Source organism: Coenobita brevimanus, chromosome 87, assembly GCF_032717465.1.
Source record: "Coenobita brevimanus isolate Jiangsu-jjx chromosome 87, ASM3271746v2, whole genome shotgun sequence".
NCBI classification, from domain to species: Eukaryota; Metazoa; Arthropoda; class Malacostraca; order Decapoda; family Coenobitidae; genus Coenobita; species Coenobita brevimanus.
The window spans coordinates 13,822,997-13,839,703 of NC_137040.1; positions in this window are offsets into that span (position 1 = coordinate 13,822,997).

Consider the following 16,707-nt stretch of genomic DNA (forward strand, 5'->3'; position numbering starts at 1 on the left):
AGAATATTTAAAGAATGTAGACAGTTAAAAATTCGATATGACTGGGGTAACAGCAATAAAGGTAGGTGATATTAATAGGAAAATTTGGGAGAAATTTTAAAGAAGAAAATTAAAATTGGAAGGTAAATGAGACAGAAGATTAGAAATGAATGTGACAACAGAACCGGTTGATCATATAATAGTTTTGAGAGAATATTTTTACGAGCCTGAAGGGAATGCTTGTCACCAAGATGTATAAATGGAAGAGGTAAAATATAGCGGTAAAATTTCTCTTTGGGACGTAGGAGGGCGTGATGTAAGCCATAGCCCAGCTAGACCTTGTGTTAGGCCACCGGAGCTCGGATTGCTTAAACCTTAGGGAGTCACTGCTTCCCTAGTGGCGAGCTATTGTGAGGGAACATTTAGTAGGGCTTGCTATTGAGACGAGGCTTAGAGTGAATAGGAGGAAAAGAGATCATGGCACAGAGAATGAGAGAGGGTAACAATTATACTCTCTCTGTTCTAAGTTACTGTGCTGGACGGGGACAGTTGTAGATGCCAGGCTAAAAGGAACTAATATTGTTTACACACAGATACGAGTAGCGACAATGCAGTTAGTTATGTGGAGATGCAGGTACAGGTAGCCTGATGGAGATAAATGAAAGTACAGTTACCCAGAAAAATTGTTGTTGTTATGAATGCCGGTATTTGAAATTGTGTTGATTTCTAGAGATACAGGGAATTTTGTATAACCGTAACTGCATATTCATGTAGTAGACCTACCAATAGATACAAAATTATAACAGCTATTATTGTTTTTATTTGTAGTACTTATAGATACATACACAGAAGTAATAAGTGTTTTTGTTTATTACTTCCAGCTCTTAATGCAACTCATTTGTTTGTATGTTGAGATCTTTTTATAATTTTAAAGGCAAAGTACTGACACAAGCTTATCGCAATCTCTTCAAAGCAAGTACATCATTTTTTTTTTATCTTACTATCGCTGCTGCCAGGTAACTGGTAAATGTGAAGAGTTTGTCAAGACTGGATCTGTCTCCTGTTCGAGTATCTTCGTAGACCAGAATGATATTCCGTGGAGATGGCACAAATAAAAGAGGAATCACGTCATCATAGTGAAGTGATTATAGTTATTATAAGTGAACTATTAGGCAGCTTATTAGTAGAACATAGTCCCATTTCTGTGAATGAAGTACATAGTAATTAGTTTTCATTTTACGAGTGTGCATGAAACATAATTGATTTTGTATATGACTCGATAAATGGATCGCATGAGATAAAATACACCATGGAGAAATTGTAGAAGAAAAGTGGACTGGAGAATGAAAGCTGGAAGACTAAAAAAGAACAAGGCATCATGTAAGAGTAAACGAAGGAGGCCGACTTGGAGTGGCGGGAGGCAATGGTGGTGAGTTATGATTGAAAGGCAGTGCGACGTGCTTGCCGTGGCCACCCTGAATGAACCCTGGGATGACGTGCAGGGAATCAGCTGAGGCGAACAGGGTTTTATTGCGAAAAACTTGGAGGAAAAGGGACATTAATTAATCCTTTCACCCCGACGACGTATTATTTGGGTCCATTCTTGCAACCTCCAGCCGATTTGATTCATTTTAGGGAAGATTTGTCGTGAAGAATGAAGGCTGTATAGTACTCATCAAGCTCGAAAAGCCATTCCTGAGTTCATCATAATCTTCTGGCGGTAGGAAGAATAAAACACGATGTACTTTATCGGATGGAAGTAAGTAAATAAAAAACACGCCGCGAAACAATCCACAATCCTCTTTCATTACTGTGGAGGAAAACGCATAGCCTACCCAGTTAGTAATAATGCCACACGAGTTTATTCAAAGACAAATTCTCACCCTTACCAGCTCGTTTATAAACACTGTTATGTAATCTTTGTATTGCTGACCTCATGCAGTGTTATTCAGCTGAGAAAAATCCTTACCAGTCAACCAACTTCAATTTGCGTGCACGTGGAGTTCCGTGGGGCTCTCTTGATTGCATTGTGTGTGTGTTTGCGTGCGTGGTAAAATTGCGAGTGTTGAGGGGAGGTAGAGGGCGGTGGGGAAGGAGAGAGAGAGAGAGAGAGAGAGAGACGGACAAAGAGAAGGTGGGGGTAGGGGGGGAGGGAAGGGTTGCGAGAGGAGAGTAGGGAAAAAGAGCGGGGCAGGGGGAGTTTTAGAGGGGGATGGGAGGGGAGAGAGGAGGGGATGTTCTTATCTGGGTGGTGGCTGGGACAGAAGGCGTCATTTTTCACCCCCACAGCAGCACCAGCACCGCCTCCCGATATTTGGTTTCGTTGTGCGTAGGTAGGCTGCGCTGAACGTGGTCCGGTTACCGGGGCTGCAGTTTTATTCGGGGTTGCAGAAAGCTACTGTTTGCAGAGCCGCATTTTAGCATTGCGCGTGAAGTTTTTCTCTTCCCGAAATTATCTTAAATGATTTACACGTAACTTTAACTTAGCCTAAGTTAAACTAACCTGAACTGGATAGGGAACATCTTGAGTAAATGCATGACACTTCCCAAAGTTTGCTTTCGGTATAATATCATTAAGTAAAATATGAACTTCTCTCTTACATGTATAGCAGGCTGAAGGGCACGTTCGAATCGAAGTCTCCCCCTGCAATAACACGCCCATCTTTTTGCACATTATTGAACTGTTAAACAGTGTAAAGGCGTAACTCGAAAATCTGTGGAAGACGTCTTAAGCTACCAGGCCATAGTACATGCACAGTAAGTTCAGACCAATCAGGCCTGGAGTAGGTGTGGCAATGAGCGCTGGTAGATAGTATGAGATCACCAGAAAGAGACAACAGAATATAACAAAACATTTTCCCTTTAGGAAATGTAACTAGCCTGACCAAACCCTAATAGACCAACCTAATCCTAATATATTAACCTAACCTAACCCAATAGTCTAGCTTAAACCACCTTAACTTACCAACCCAACCTAACCTAACCCTGACATAACCTGACTTTAACATAGTAATCTAACCATATCTAATTTTAACCAACTGCCCTAACCTAACCTATCCCTAGCAGTGTATCCTAACCTAACATACACCTTCAGGGAAAAGAAATATTACCCAAATCGACATCAGAAACATGTCGCAGTACTGTACCATCTTTGTTTTTGTATGGAGCACAGATCCCGTGTTTTTTGTGTGTGTGTGTGTGTGTGTGTGTGTGTGTGTGTGTGTGTGTGTAGCACAGCCGAAACGGGAAAAACGATTGTGATGAACTTAGCAGGATGGTCGCAACCGGGTCACTGACGGGCCCATTTCATTTTTATCGCGATTGAAATTTTCTAAAGAGGTGTTTGGCCCCAAATAATTGTCCCCATTGACTTTGCATTACACAGAATACGTCGAGTGGGGGTCGTCTGGTGTCGAGGCAGCCGTTCCACGGTTTTGAGCAGCGAGAGGAGCGATTGGAAATCGTCGCTTACTTGAACAGTCAAATATTGCACAAAAGTCAAGTTTTCCCGAACAATATTTATATTCTCGGCATTGATATGCAATTATATGTACAGTGGTGCGAAAACCATTGCAAGCAGATGCATTTTTTTGAGCCAGCCTTGTGTAATTGAGACAGCTCCTGGCGGGCGGTGGGATAACATGAATGGGTCATCATTAACACAATTACGACACTTGAAATTTTAAATATATTAATATTTTTTGCACCGTTGTCACTGGTGCTGTGTTGCGCATTCGGCTGTGTGAATATATTGCTCATTCATGCAGACATTGCGAGATGAATGAAACCGAGCCCCTGTAACTGCAAACTATTGAGATTCGAGGGCCATGCCCAAGGGTCCTTCGCAGGAGCAAGTGCCAAGCAGCCCGGTAGTGCCACGAAGCATTTGTACATCCCTAAACGGTCTGAAGTGAAAGGGTTTCCGCCAGTCAGCTACTATTCTTTCATTGAATACGTTATATACCTATAACGTAATTACAAGCTGCCGCCAGTCAGCTACTATTCTTTCATTGAATACGGTGTATACCTATAACATAATTACAAGCTGCCGCCAGTCAGGTACTCTTCTCTCAGAATACGGTATACAGTATACGTATAACATAATTACAAGCCTATGACACTACAAGGACTAAAAAAGACTACATTACCGTCAGGTTACGGCAGATGGTAAGATTATGAGCAATATTTTCACCAGTGTGTACAAGGCTGGTGTGGTATTATGATGCCTCAGCTGTTGTCTCTCTCTCTCTCTCTCTCTCTCTCTCTCTCTCTCTCTCTCTCTCTCTCTCCTTCGTCTTCGCTGTGCCATTTCCTTCAACCTACTCTCTAGCACTCCCTCCCCCCTCTTCCATTTTCCCTTCCTTTCTCCCTCTTCCTCCTTTCTACCATACCACTTTCTCTCCCTTCCATAACGTCCCACGCTCCTTCCATTCCTCCCTCCTAATAACAACTCGCTGTCCTTCATCCCTCACTATTTTTCATTCCTTCATTTCCTCTCACGATCCTTCCTTAACAACCCACTCTCCTTCATCCCTCACTATTTTTCATTCCTTCATTTCCTCTCACGATCCTTCCTTAACAACTCACTCTCCTTCATCCCTCACTATTTTTCATTCCTTCATTTCCTCTCACGATCCTTCCTTCCCCCGCTCTTCCCCTTTCCTTCATTTCCACTCACATTCCCTCCTTCGTTCTCCCTTCTTCCTTCCTCCGTCCTTTCCATGCCCCATTATCCCCACCCTATCAACAACTAGTGCCTTACCTTCATTTTTCCTTCCTCGATTTCTTCCACCGCGTTTCCTCTCTCACCTTTCCACTTCTTCTCCTACTCACTCCCTTCCACTCCCCCTCCCTCCCTTTCTCTTCCATTCTCTGTCCCTCGCCAGTTGCCTTTGCTTCTCTTTCCCCCATTCTCTTCCACTCCTCCTTATTCTCTCACTCCCTCACACTCCTTCCCTCCCTTTCCTTCCCTTTGCTCCCTTCCACTCCCTTTCCTTCGCTCTTCTCCTCTCTCTCCTTCCTTCCTTCCTTCCATCCACTCCCTCACCCCCTACAGCCTCCTTCACGTATTGCCGGCTGGATTGAGTTGCCTAGCTTCAGGTGCATAGCTAAATTCCTGTTCACGCAGCACTTGTTCTTGCCAGGCTTATGGGGTGGGTGAAGACGCATTGTGGTGGGTCTATAGGGGAGGGGGATATTGTTGTTGTGGTTGCCTGTAGTGATTTTGTAGGGTGTGCTTGTGGCTGTGGCGGAATGTTTTTATGGTTTGGCTAGAGTGGCGTTTGGCTGTGTGTGTGTGTGTGTGTGTGTGTGTGTGTGTGTGTGTGTGTGTGTGTGTGTGTGTGTGTGATTGTCGCTGTGGTGAGATTAAAGCATGGTGTGGATGTGGATGTGTTGTATCAGCGAACTGTATTCTGTAGGTTTTTAGGGCCTCCTTAGCATCTCCCCCTTACCGCTTTACTCAGCATTGTGTACATAATCATAACCTGAATAAAGATTCGAAAGTTGTGAGTGTAATATCATACCGTAAGGAACATTAACCTTTCTTTTTTTCTTTTTTCTGGGTTAGCGTTTTTTTTTTTTTTTTTTTTTTGTCACGAAACTCTTCCCGAGCAGCATGATGGATTTGACTGAAACTTGGCATGGAGACAGAGCCAGCCAGTCTGAGGGTCAGTCAGGAATTAGATTTGGGATGTCTGTCGTCTGTTTGTTTGTTTACCAATCATCAGACTGTTCCCAAACTACTGGATACATTATAATGAAACTTGACAAACAGATTGAGTTGACTAGTTTAAGTATGTCAGTAATGAGATTAGGTTGTATATCGTTTTTATATCTGTCTTTCATGAAATTTATAAACACCTGGACGTATTTTCTATCTATCTATCTATCTATTGCCAGACGCCTCAATCCCGTTTGGGGTGGCCACAAACAAATCGCCTCCAAGTCGCCCTGTCCCCCGCCATTTCACTGCCCTGCTCCCAACTCACACCCCCCTCTCTCATATACCTCTCCACCCCATCCCTCCATCTCATCCTCGGTCTCCCCCTCCCTCTTCCACCCTCCACCTCACTCACATACACTCTCTTCGTCAATCTTTCACCCTCCATCCTCTCCACATGGCCAAACCACCTCAGTGTGTTCCTCACAACGCTTCCTATCACATCCACATCCACACCACAACGCTCCTTTATATCCTCATTCGTCAGCCTGTCTCTCCACGTGACTCCACAGGCTCCTCTTAAATAACTCATTTCCACTGCTCTCACTCTTGACTTGTGTCCTTCCAACAATGTCCAAGCTTCACTTCCGTACGTTAGAGTTGGTATCACAATACTGTCATGTAGTAACTTTTTACTTCCATGCTCACTTCCCTGTTTCTTATCACTGCTTTTAAGGAACCAGCAACCTTTCTTCCCTGCTGTACCCTTTCAAGCACTTCACCCTCCAAACCTCCATCCTTACTCATCACACTACCCAAATACTTAAACGTACTCACATTTTCCAATTCCTCACCATCCAACCTCGCTGTACATTCACTGACTTCACCTCTCTCAAAGACCATCACTTTACTCTTCCCTACATTCACCTTTAGGTTCCGTTTCTTACACACTCTCTCAAACTCATCCACCAAGCCTTGCAGCTCCCCTTCGTCTTCACTCAACAACACAGTATCATCTGCAAACAACAGTACAGGAGTTTCCAAACACTATCCTCTCTCACCAGGGCCACTCCAACATCCACTACCCTACCTTGTACCTCTTTTATTACCCCATCCATGTACAGATTGAACAACCATGGAGACATGACACATCCCTGTTTCAAACCAACTTTCACAGAGAAAAATTCACTTAGTTCACCATCCACACGCACTGCAGCCTTCGCACCATCGTACATGCTCTTCACAGCATTCAACAACTTCCCATCTACTCCATATATTCTTAACACTTTCCACAATCCTTGTCTATCCACCCTGTCATATGCTTTCTCCAAATCCATGAAAGCCGCATACAACTTCTTTCCCTTCTCTAGAAACTTTTCCACTAAAGATCTAAGAATGAATATCTGATCTACACAACCTCTTCCCTTCCTAAAGCCTCCCTGTTCTTCTCCAACTAATTTCTCTGTTCTTTCTCTAACTCTGTCTATAAGTAACCTACCATACACTTTTCCTATTATACTAAGAAGACAAATGCCCCTATGATTACTACAGACACTTCTTTTCCCCTTTTCCTTTGTACAAGGGAATAATTATACCTGACTTCCAATCCTCCGGGACTCTACCTTCCTCCCAGGCCAATCTGCACATCTTCCACATCCATTCTACTACTATCTCTCCCCCATGCTTCAGCATTTCACCACACACTCCATCAATTCCTGGGGCTTTCCCCGATTTAACTTTCTTCATTGCTTCCACAACTTCCATCCTACTGATTTCTTCCTGTCTTCTCACCTCCCTCCTTCTCCCAGCCATTCCCCAGCCACTTACACTCGCATTACTTCCATCCTCCACGTTCAACAATTCCTTAAAGTGTTCTCTCCATCTGCTCACTTTTTCTCCCTTCTCCACTAGTAATCTACCATTTTTATCTTTCACTCCCCTGCTAACTTCACTTCCACCCTGTCTTACTCTTTTCACTTCTCTCCAGAACATTTTCTTACAGTCCCTCCACTTTACACTCAAATTCCTTCCAAATTCCTCATCCACTCTCTTCTTACTCTCTCTTACTAATCTTTTCACCTCTCTCTTCCTTTCCACATATAACTCTCTCTTCCGCCTCTCAACTTCTTCCACGCCCCTATTTCTCATCCATTCATTGTATGCTTTCTTCTTTTGTGCCACAGCCTGTTTCACCTCTTCAGTCCACCACGCTGTTCCTTGCACCCCCCTCCGTCTTCTCTTCCTTCCACACACCACATCACATGCTGCACATATTTCTTCTGTAAATATCTTACACACACCTTCCACGTCTCCCATCTGCTCCAATTCATATTTGCCCAATCGTTCCTCCACTTCTCTCTTATACTCTGCCTTTTTCTCATCCTCTTGTAACCTTTCCACTCTCCTTGCAACTACTCCTTCCTCTCGTCTTTCCCTTCTTCTATTCCTCCATCTTACTTGCAACCCAATTCTGGCCACCACCAAGTAGTGGTCAGAAAGTCCACTCCCCCAACCTCTATACACTCTTGCATCCTTTACACATCTTCGCATCCTTTCATCCACACACACATAATCAATCACTGCCTTCCTTTCATTCAGTTCACCACCCACCCTTCTCATCACTCGCCATGTATACCTGTGGATCATTTTATGCCTGAAGAGGGTATTGGCTATTACCAATCCCCTCCCAGCACAAATGTCCACTAGCGCACTCCCATTCTCATCTATCTCAGCAGGCACACCCCACTCACCAACTATTCCATCCACCTTCACATTACCAACTTTACCATTCATATCACCAATCAAAAACACTCTCTCACTCCTTCCAAACTTTTCCATGCACACTTCCACATTTGTCCAGAACTCTTCTCTCACTCTTCTAGCACGATCTTGCGTTGGCGCATACACACACACAATCGCCCACATTTGTATTCCAACTTTCAACTTTACCCACACAATCCTTGACCCAACTGATCCATACTGTCTTATGCTCTTCTTCTATCTTTTACTCACAACTATACACACTCCTTCCTTTGCCCTCTCATTCTCATCTACTCCTGCACATATACCCCATCCATACTCCCATTCTCTCACACTTTCTCCTCTCCATTTTGTTTCAGTTATTCCACATACATCCACTTTCGCATCCTCAAGCACCTGGACAATCTCTCTCTCTTTCACCTCATCATTCGCTCCTCTTACATTCCATGTACACATTACCAAGTCCTTTGTCCGGTCCTGGGTCGTCAACGTTTGGTCAGTCCTTGCCCGAGGCTTCTTGTTTGTTTTTTTAGTTAGTTGTTTTCCGGGGAGGGGCACTAACCCTCCGCCAACCCTTTTAGTCGCCTTTTACGACAAGCAGGGATACTGGGGGAGTATTCTTGAAAACCCCCCTACCCCCAGGGGGGACGTATTTTAATTAAACTTAATATGCCGTTATAGTTGACCAGTGAGAGTGTTGGTCAGAAATTCCATATGGGATGTGCGCTGTCCGTTGCCCGTCTGTCTGTCTGTCTGTGTCCGTAATTAAGCTGCTAAGTGAACCTTGTCATGCAGGTATAGCTGATCAGGATAAGTATTAGATAAAATATAATTTCCTCTCACTCCCCTGCCTTCCCTTATATCCTAACACACACACACACACACACACACACACACACACACACACACACACACACACACACACACACACACACACACACACACACAGGCTTCCGTCAAAAATCACTATATTTTACAGTAAGTTTGTAGTCACTTTAAAAAATAACCTGAGAATAGTTTGGCCTGATGTTAAATGTCAAGGTCAGCCTGTATTGATATTTAAATATTTTGAAAGTTTGAAGATTATCAGTTGAGTTAATCAGGAATATTTTCATTATCATCATCATCGTTCTTCGTTTTTTTAAAGCAAAGTGGGGGTGACGTAGGAAAAAGGTTACACACACACACACACACACACACACACACACACATATATATATATATATATATATATATATATATATATATATATATATATATATATATGTATGTATGTAGTTAGGTAAAAAGGTTTATCCTCACACTAAAACATTTACTGCACGTTATTGCTGTTACTGATTTAAGTTAGTAAAATAAATCTGTTACTGATTTAAGTTAGTAAAATAAATCTTTGTGTTACTAACTGTATGTTATTTTTTTCAGGTAAGTTATGAAAAATAAATCTTTGTGTTACTAACTGTATGTTATTTTTTTCAGGTAAGTTATGACCTTCCCATGCCGTACTACAAAATTTGTAAGTATAGGACTACACTTAATGTAGATGCGCATATGTACATTACTTTTTTCAAGTTTTTAAAAGTTTACAGTGGCCTATATTAGCCTGTCTTTCTTGTAGGGGTGTTTACTTTTAAAACAAGACGAAGCTCTTTGTCCTGCGTATGCTGGTTCAGTAACCGTAACTATGCTTTACTTCCTGAGGACGAAGTAAGAAGACTGGGCTCGTGCGAGGATATAAATTTCATAAAACTGAAACATGGGGAAGGGTAAGGCATCACCTCAAACTTCTGATGTCATTTGTTATATCTGTAATGAGAATCTGATGAATTTATGATGCCTTCCTCGCTGCTGAAAGCGCTCTGTAACGTAGCATACAGGCTAACCTACTCCATCCAACTCTCGGCAGTAATAATACGGCCGATGGTGATTTGGTTGGGCAACTGTCTTAAACTCCTCTTAAACACCCGAACAGATTGCAGTGAAACCTGATATGCTTATAGGTTGGAACACCATAATATCAGTTTTTCTTTTATATGAACATATTTAGTTAAGATAAGTGGTTACACTACAAGCACGTTGAAACAGTATTTCCCTATGATAAGATTTTTACACAAGAGGGATATACAGTGATAATTGACTCTATTCTGGTTAGCAGGTATATAAAATCTATGTAATTTTAATTACGGATACGTTAAGTCGATGAGAGTCTCTTTGTTAAACTCACTGTTTGTAAAAAATTTTGTTTTAGTATATGTTTAAAAATATCGTTTTTTGTTTACTTTTGAAAAAATACAGATGATAGCTGCGCTCTGCTAACACCGTAATATAATCTAATTCACAGACCCAGATAACTTGTCCTTTATAAATTTTTTAGTAGAGATCCAATATGTGTAATATGCTCTTTTAAGTGGAGGACATTTATTCAACTTCGTTTTCGTCAGTGTCAGACTATTATGCAATTTACGAGACCCGCTTGTAGTGAAAAGGGTTTGTAATAGCTGTATTAAACCCTGCCGACCAGGTAAATCTCAAAGCCGAATTAAATAGTATGATGCCTGTAAGACCAGAATATAAAACGCGTCACCCAAGCGAAGAGGTTAACGTTCAAGAAGATGGGAAATTTTTCCACATATGGAATTGTATTTACTGAGAAGATACAATAGTCTGAAAAGGGTCTAAACTGTATCTTTTCACCTAAACTCACTCTTCATATGTGGGAATAATTCCTCCATTATATAAGTTCACGGCAGCGTGAAATCAAGACACGTACAAGAGGATACTGATTTTCTGTGTGTTTGGGAGGGGTAGCCTATCTGTAATTTGACTCTGTGTTACGTAGTAGAGGAGTGTGAGTGTGTTCTCTGGTGGCTGTGTGCTGTTTCGGAAAATGTGACTGCGGTGTGGCTGTGGAGCTCTGGAGTATGTGTCTGTGATAAATCTGTGGGATGGCTGTGAGGACGCTGTGTGATGGCTGTGATAGGTAGTTTACTGGTTTAATGGTAATTGTGTTAGGTGGTGTGATGGCTGAATGGTTGTTAATGGCTGTGCAATTGCTGGCAGTTAAATGGCTGTGTGGTGGCTGTGGTAAGGCCTTGGAGTGGCTGTGAAGTGATTGATGTGTCTCTGAATTAGGCCCTGATGACTGAAATGGCTGTGACGTGGCTGAATGGCTTTGTGGTGGCTGTGAAATGACTGACAAGGTTGTGAAGTGGCTGTTTGTTGACTGCTTAATGACTTGAATTACTATGACATGACTGGTGTGACTGTGAAATACGTCTGTGGTAGTTGTAATATTATTTTATGGGGCTGTGAAACTGGCTGTGGTATGGCTGTGTGGCTGTGGGGTGGTGATGGAGGGGCAGGGAGGGGAAGGTGGTGGGGTGAGAAGGCCTCGTCCAAACATTATTCATGTAAAGCGAGCGAGGAATACCAGGCCTGCATAACTTCCGCTCAGAGAGAGAGAGAGAGAGAGAGAGAGAGATTCATTATTTCCTTTTTTCCTTAGCAGCAGTCATGTGTTGTAAAATAAACTAAACAGTGATGTCGCCTGTAACGTAACCTTTCTCTTTAAGTTATGAAAGGAAATCAACCCAACACCATCTCTCCAGAATTATTAACACTCTTGGACAAGTGTAATTAATCTTCACCTGAATAAATTCGTCTCGTATTAACCCAAACGATATACCAGAATTGACACTGCCATGAGACTTAACCGTGATGAAAGCAGCATTTCCTTTCACTCGCCCAAGTCTAATTCCTTCACTATGAGAGGTTCCCCATTGGTGTGTAAGATCTTCTGGTGGTAAGAAGAAATAATGGCGGATACAACCACAGCCAGCGACTTGATGGAGGTTGTTTGTGTTCCCTTCAGATCTCTCTCTTTAGCTGAGATATATCTTTTAGTAGTCGCGAAAATGTAAAATGTGAACGACTTCACCTTACTGAAACTTTTCAATCTCATCCCTGCGAAAAATCTTCCCTTAGCAGTAAATTATCTGATGGCAAGAATACATTTACAGAACCACCGCATAAACATGTACAATTCATCTACCATGAGAGATCACCCAGTACCTGAATAAAATCGTTGGATGGCGCTGGTAAATCTTTCATAAAGTACCTTGCAGTACTACCGCATCTAAAAAACGGCCACAAATATGACCGTTTGTTACGTGCACACGACCGGTCACACGAGTCTGATATACCTGGGTAGTCCCGTCACACGTACACATGCATACATAATGCTAGGTAACTGGGCTTTATGGTGACATGAGAGAGAGAGAGAGAGAGAGAGAGAGCTCCGACTCGTGTGGAACAAACGACTCACTCCTCCTTTTTGTCACGCCCGGTAAAATTGGCCAACTTTCCCCTATTTGTCACTTTTATTATCAAGTTTGGAGGGCCAGGGGAGGTTGGTGGAGCTCTCGGGGTCTCACGCTCCCTTTTTCACTGTTTATGTTCCCCTTTACCCTATCCTGGTGCTCAGTTACGCCCCGTACTTCCTGCTGCTCCCAGTTTCTCGCTCATCTCATAGAACTTTTCCCTATACAACAACCACACCCCATTCACCTTTTATGTCGTTAAGTATACAGTCATTCTTTCTTAGTGCTTCGTTTACCCTATTCAGTACTGCATACTTCATTTACCATTTTTCTTCCTAGCTTCCTCTCACACCAGTATTCTTTCTCGCTGTACTGAGTACCTCCTGTATCACCCATTTTGGTCCCTATTCCCCATCCCACCGGTCACGCAACTCCATGTTTCCTTCTTAAGCCAGTGTTCTTTTTCTCTTTCCCCCTCTACGCTTCTTTCACCTGTTTGTTAGGTGCTCACTAATGCTTCCCTTTATATTCCCTGTATTTTTACTCCGTATTTCTGTTCAGGGCTGCAGTGTTTTCCTTACCCTAATCTTCCCCCTTCCACCCCAGTGTTTTTTTATATCTAATCTCCATGCTACTTTCACATCATTACAAGGTTTATATTGATTCCTCACTTTATACATAGTATCCTTTTGTTTCCTGCTCTCCCTTTTCCCCATTACTTCCAGTTCTGCGCTTTCTTTTCATCTCAGTGCTGTCTCGTCACCTCAACAGCTTGTTCTTCCTTTTCCTATGATGTTCCATTCTCATTCCAGTTTTCTTATCACCTCTGCCCATTCTATCGCCCCATCCCCTGCAGTTCTGTATTCCTACACTCTAGCGTTCCCACTTCCCTCATACACAGGACAATATACCTGTTCTTCACTCCTCCCTGTCCCATTCTTTGTTTCTTTTCACTAACTTTCCCATTCCCTCACGCTACAACCTTTTCTCTTCTCTCTCTTACACATTCACACCATACCACACTCAAACCCAGACCCTGCTTTGTTTCAGTTTACCACACCTTCACCCATCCACACTCTCATCTTACCACACTCTCACTCTACCACACCTTCACCCTGCCAAACTTTCACCCTGCCACACCCTCACCCTGCCACACCCTCACCCTGCCACACCCTCACCATATCACACCATACCGCCGCCTCATCACAGCGTCACCTCATTACAGAAGACGACTGACGCAGGTGGGAGTAAGAGGGTAGGGAAGGGTCGGGGATGGGTGGGTGTTGGGGGTGGTGTGGGAGTGTACATTTAGTATAGTCAATCAATACCTGGTACCTGTGTCTCGCCTCACCTCACCTCACACACTCCTCACTACTCCAACATTCACCACCACTTCAACACCCACTACTGCTGCTAATTTTCATCACTGCATTACTTAATTGTACTTTCATCATTCGCTACAATAATAATCATCACTTCAATTAACATTCACTGCTACAGTTTCACACTACTTCTGACCTTCACCACTGCACCCAGCACCACTACTAACACTTACAACCGCACGGACACGTCACACTTAGTAGCTGCCACCACTGTTCTTCAGTAATAATAACACACGCAACTGACTCTCAGACACTACTGCTAATATTCACCACTTGCACTAGCACTACTACTAACACCATTCCTCGAGCACTCAACACTTACTGACTTTCACCACTGTTACTAACACTCACCACAGCTACCAACACCATTACATAACATTCACAGCCACTTCTTACACTCAGCATTAACCTGTCCTTGGAATTTGGTATATTTTAAAATTTTGTCCTTAGGTCGATTAGTAAACTTTTGCTACAAGGATTTCCCCTCTACCTGACAAAAATCACTTAGACCAATGTTCTCGTCGGTTAAGGTAGCTTCCTAACACCTCTTCCTTAGCGACTTATTTTTAAATATGGGTGGTTGATATCCATTTGTACGTTATTTATGCAGAGTATGGCGATATTGGAAGGATTTATATGATACAGAAGAAGACATGCAGAGTATGGCGATATTGGAAGGATTTATATAATACAGAAGAAGACAGCAAAATGTAATAAACAAAATAAATCGCTTAGGAAAGTGTGTTAGAGAGCTTTTTCAGCTCACGAGAAAAATCATCGTTGACTCCCAAGATTTCCCTCAGCTGAAAAGAGCCACTTGTATTAGTCAAAATGTAGTAGTTGAGATTGTCCGTAGCAGCGATTGGGTTGAAAGTGAGTGAGGAGAAGGAAGGTTGGAAATGGTACGCTGAGAGGAAGGAGAGAACAAAGAAAAGGGAAAAGAACGAGAAGAAGAGCGGGAAGAAAAAAGAAAGATTGAGGGAGAATAGAAGACAAAAAGATTGAGAGAGGGGGGATACTGAATGCATGTTTATGGTAGAAAGGAGAGGGGGAATGGAATAGTGCAGAAACAAAGGGAAGATAGAAGATAAAAGAAGTGATTATTAAGAAAAAATCAAGAGGCAGTATATTGAAGGAAATAAACAAAAGAATGATCAGGGAAGTAGGGGAGAGTGAATTGTAAGAGGCAGTAAAAAGAATGGAGAGAGGGTACAGTATATCCGTGTATGCCACACTAAGAATAATGAAAAGTAAATTCAGAAAACTGGTGCAGACAAGCACAGTAGATGCTGACAGACATCAGGGTCATTACAACACACACACACAGGCCGAACTTTGACCCTATCCTGTGACGTTAACCTTTGACCGGTTGTTCCCCAAATCGAATCTCTCCAGTCTTGGCTTTCCCTGAACCCCTCCACCAAGTTTGATTTCAGTCGGATAAAAACTGTTTAAGGTTACCTTACCATGTGACCGAACTCTTGTAGAAAAATAAATTAAATAAAAAAATATAAACGCTCCCTGGTTAACCCTTAACCCTTCCACCATATTTGGTTCAGATCAGATCAGAATTGATATTTTCTTCTCACACGAGTCGAACTTCGACCTTGCCTAGTGATCTTGACCTTTGCTGTTCTCAAAATCGACTCCCTTTGCTCGTGTTTTACTCTCAACCCTTAAGGTTTGGTCAAAATTGGATCATAATTGTGTGACCTTGAATTTTCATCCATGTCTGTAACAATTGTTTTTTTGGCTGGCCCTTAACCAAGTTTGGCCCAAATCAGATCAAAACTGTTTGAGAATACAAAGAAGCTGCAACCTGGTCCCTTCCTTACACGTCAGCTGGGTCGATTACACAGTCAGGTGGTGACAGAATAAGATGCCAAGATGCTTGTCAGCGGGTAGGAAAGGATAAAGAAGAGACAAAGGATCAAACGATGAGGGAAGGAAGGCTGAGTGAAATAGAAGACAGAAAATGGAGAGAATGAAAGAAGATGGGAAACGAAGGAAGGCAGTGAGAGAGGACAAAGCAAAAAGAGGATAAAGAAGGAAGGATGAGGAGGAGGAAAGACAGTGGAAGAGGAAAAGTTGGAGTAAAGGGAAGAAAGCAGGGAGTAAAAAGAAGAAGAAAAGTGGGAGAGGATGGAAGAGGGAGGGAAGGAAGAAAGGTGAAGAAACTGGAAAGAAAAATTGAAAGTGAAGTAAGACAGAGAAAAGAGAAACAAAGGGGAAAATAGGAGAGGAAAGATGTCGCAGGACAGGAGGGAGGGAGAGAAATGGAGTACATATGAAGTAGTGATAACACGATGCCAGTTGAGCAATGATAAGGTTATCTGATGACAGGTTAACGTGTGAGAAAAATAAAATGAAATGAAATGATAAAACTCCCACACCCACCACATCCTCAAGAAAGGAAGTCGGGAGGAAAAAGGTAAAAAGTAGTACTTTTATTGGTAAGAGAAGAGAAAGTACTGTATACAGTACAGTGTGTAAGTATTCTACTGTAAAATTCTGATACACACACACACACACACACACACACACACACACACACACACACACACACACACACACACACACACACACACACACACACACACACACACAC